Below are 4,741 nucleotides of genomic sequence, written 5' to 3'. Positions count from 1 at the left end.
TTCTGTATTACCTTGAGCAAAACTTTGCTTGCTTGAGATATCAAAGAGATTGTCCGATGATTTCCGCATTCCGTTGGGTCACCTCTCTTTGGAATGGGCTAGTCCTCTCTATATATACATGTTGGACTCATCTGCCATGTAGCTAATTCTCAGGTTATGGACATGTTGTACTCATCTGCCTTATAGCTAGTACTCTGTATATGGACATGTTGTAGTACTCTGCCATGTAGTTAGCTCTCAGCATATGGACATGAGATTCTCATCTGCCATGTAATTAGAACTCTGTATTTGGACATGTTGAACTACTTTGCCATATAGCTAGCTCTCAGTACATTGACACGTTGGACTCATCTGCCATGGAGATAGAAGTCACTATATGGACATGTGGGACTCATCAGCTATGTAGCCAGCTCTCTCTGTATGAACATGTTGGACTCATCTGCTTAGTAGCTTGTCCTATAAATATACACACTTTGGATTCATCTTCCATGTAGGTAACTCTCAGTATCTGGACATGATGGACTCATCTACCATGTCATTAGTACTCTGTATATGGACATGTTGGACTACTCTGCCAAGTATCTACCTCTCAGTATATGGACATGTCGGACTCATCTGATATGAAGCTTGAGCTCTTAATATGGAAATGTTACACTACTCTGCCATGTAGGTAATTCTCTGTATATTAATATATTGGACTTATCTGCCATGCAGTTAGCTCTCTGTATTAACATGTTTGACTCATCTGTTGTAGGTAGTCCTCTCTAAATACACATGTTGTACTCATCTGACATGTAGCTACATCTCAGGTTATAGACATTTTTAACTCATCTGCCATGTAGCTATTACTCTGTATATGGACATGTTGGACTACTCTGCCATGTAGCTAGCTCTTAGTATATGGACAGGTTGGACTCATCAGCCATGTAGCCAGATCTCTCTGTATAAACATGTTGGACTCGTCTATCTTGTAGTTAGTCCTCTACATATAAACATGTAGGACTCTTCTGCCATGTAGCTAACTCTCAGTATATGGACATGTTGAACTCATCTGCCTTGTAGCTAGTACTCTGTATAAGGAAATGTTGGACTACTGTGCCATGTAGCTAGCTCCCTGCATATGGACTTTTTGGATTCGTCTGCCATATATCTAGCTATCTGTGCATGGATATATTGAACTGACCTGATATTTGGATAGCTCTGTGTATATGAACATATTGGACTTGTCTGTCATGTAGGTAGTGCAACATTTCCATATACAGAGTTCTAACTACAAGGAAGATGATTCCAATTTGTCTATATACAGAGAGTGAGCTACATGGCAGGGTGGTGCAACACTTACATATACAGAGTTCTAGCTACATGGCAGATGTGTCTAATGTGTCCATATATTGAGAGCTAGCTTCATGGCAGAGTAGTCCAACATGTCCATCTTCTGGGTAGTAGCTACATGACAGATGTGTCCAACTTGTCCTTATACATAGAGCCAACTACATGGCAGACAAGTAACATATGTTCATATACAAAGAGCTGCCAACTTAGCAGATCAGTCCAACACATCCATTTACAGAGAGCTAGATCATGGCAGTCAAGTCCAAAATACCAATATAAAGAGAGCTAGCTACATGGTAAGGTAGTGCAACTTTTCCATGTACAGAGTTCTAACTACAAGGCAGATGTTTCCAACTTGTCTATATACTGAAAGCTAGCTACATGGCAGTGTAGTACAACATTTCAATATATAGAGTTCTAGCTACATGGAATATGTGTCCAACCTGTCCTTTTATTGAAATCTAGCTACATGGCAGACGAGTCCAAAATGTCCATGTACAGAGAGCTAGCTACATGGCATGGTAGTGATACATTTCCATATACAGAGTTCTAGCTACGAGGCAGATGAGTCCAACTTGTCTATATATAGAGATCTAACTACATGTCAGGGTAGTGCAACATTTCCATATACAGAGTTCTAGCAACAATGGTAGATGTGTCAAATGTTTCCATATAATGAAAGCTGGATACATGGTACAGTAGTTAAACATGTCCATATTCAAGGTACTAGCTACATGTCAGGTGAATCCAACATATCCATATATTAAGAGCTATCTACATGGCCGACAAGTCCAATATGTTCATATGCAGAGAGCTACATACTTGGCAGATCAGTTCAACATATCCATTTACAGAGAGCTATCAACATAGCAGACGAGTCCAAAACTTCCATATACAGAGAGCTAGCTATATGGCAGTGTAATGAAACATTTCCATATACAGATTTCTATCTACAAGGCAGATGAGTACAAATTGTCTATATACAGAGAGCTAGCTACATGGTAGACTACTCCAACATATCCACATTCAGAGTTCTAGCTATATGGCAGATATTTCCAATGTATCCACATAATGAGAACTAGCTACATGGCAGACAAGTCCAGTATGTTCATATACAGGGAGCTAACTACTTGGCAGATTAGTCCAACATATGCATGTACAGAATGCTACTTATATGGCGGACGAGTCCAAAGAGTCCAATTACAGAGAGCAAACTACATGGCAGGGTAGTGAAACATTTCCATATACAGAGTTCTAGGTACAAGGCAGATAAGTCTAACTTGTCTATATACAGAGAGCTACCTACATGACAAAGTAGTGCAACATTTCCATATACAGAGTTCTAGGTAAATGACAGAGGTGTCCAATGTGTCCATACACTGAGAGCTAGCTAAATGGCAGAGCACTCAGACTTGTCCATATACAGGGTACTAGCTACATGGATCATGAGTCCAACATGTCCATATACTGAAAGCTAGCTACATGGCAGACAAGTCCAATAGGTTCATATACAGAGAGCTACCTACCTGGCAGATCAGTCCAACATATCCATGTACAGAGAGCTATCTACCTGACAGATGAGTTCAAAATGTCCATATACAGAGAGCGAGCTACATGGCAGAGTAGTGTAACATTTCCATATACAGAGCTCTAGCTGCATGGAAGATGAGTCCAACATGTCCATATACTGACAGCTACATGGCATATGAATCCAACATGTGTATATTTAGAGGGATAGCTACAAAGTAGGTGAGTCCAACATATTCATACACAGAAAATTAGCTACATGGCTGATGAGTCCAACATGTCGATATAATGAGAACTAGCGACATGGCAGCAAATTCCGATATGTTCATATACTGAGAGCTACCTACATGGCAGAACAGTCCAACATATCCAAGCACAGAGAGCTAGCTACATGGCAGACAAGTCCAAAATGTTCATATACAGAGAGCTAGCTACATGGCAGAGTAGTGTAACATTTCCAAATACAGAGTCCAACGTGTCCATATAATGAGAGATAGCTACATGGCAGAGTAGTACAGCATGTCCATATTCAGTGTACTAGCTACATTGCAGATGAATCCAAATTGTCCATATACTGAGAGTTAGCTACATGGCATATGAGTCCAACATCTTCATACCGAGAGAGCTGGCTACTTTACTCATGAGGCCAACATGTCCATATATAGAGAGCTACCTATATGGCAGAGAAGTACAATATGTTCATATATAGAGACCTATCTACATGGCAGTGTATTGTACCATTCCCATATACAGATTTCTAGCTACAAGGCAGATGAGTACAAATTATCTATTTTTGGCAGATATTTCCAATGTATCCACATACTGAGAGCTAGCTACATGGCAGACAAGTCCAGTATGTTCATATACAGAGAGCTAACTACTTGGCAGATCAGTCCAACATATCCATGTACAGAGAGCTACCTATATGGCAGACGATTCAAAAGTGTCCATATACAGAGAGCAAACTACAAGGCAGGGTAGTGAAACATTCCCATATACAGAGTTCTAGGTACAAGGCAGATAAGTCCAACTTGTCTATATACAGAGAGCTAGCTACACGACAGAGTAGTGCAACATTTCCATATACAGAGTTCTAGGTACATGGCAGATGTGTCCAACGTGTGCATACACTGAAAGCTAGCTACATGGCAGAGCAGTCTGACTTGCTACATGGAACATGAGTCCAACATGTCCATATACTGTACATGGCAGAGAAGTCCGACATGACCATATACAGGGTACTAGCTACATGACAGATGAGTCCAACATGTCCATATACTGAGAACTAAATACATGGCAGACAAATCCAATATGTTCATATACAGAGAACTAGCTACATGGCAGAGTAGAACAACATTTCCACATACAGAGCTCTTGCTACATAGCAGATGTGTCCAACGTGTCCATATACTGAGAGCTAGCTACATGGCAGAATAGTCCAACATGTCCATATTCAGGATAATAGCTATATGGCAGATGTGTTCAACGTGTCCACATACTGAGATCCACCTACAGGGTAGACAAATCCTATATGTTCATTTGCAGAGAGTTACCTACTTGGCAGATCAGTCCAACATATCCATGTACAGAGAGATAGCTATATGGCAGATGAGTCCAAAATGTGCATATACAGAGAGTTAGGTACATGGCAGTGTAGTCCAAAATTTCCATATACAGAGGCCTAGCTACAAGGCAGATGCGTACAAATTGTCTATATGAAGACAACTTGCTACATGGCAGAGTACTCCAACATGTCCATATTCAGAGTTCTAGCTATATGGCAGATAATTCAAACGTGTCCACATACTGAGAGCTAGATACATGGCAGACAAGTTCAGGATGTTCATACACAAAGAGATAACTACTTGGCAGATCAGTCCAA

Source organism: Chrysochloris asiatica, unplaced genomic scaffold (genome assembly GCF_000296735.1).
Source record: "Chrysochloris asiatica unplaced genomic scaffold, ChrAsi1.0 scaffold00410, whole genome shotgun sequence".
Lineage (NCBI taxonomy): Eukaryota > Metazoa > Chordata > Mammalia > Afrosoricida > Chrysochloridae > Chrysochloris > Chrysochloris asiatica.
This window is presented reverse-complemented; position numbering follows the sequence as displayed.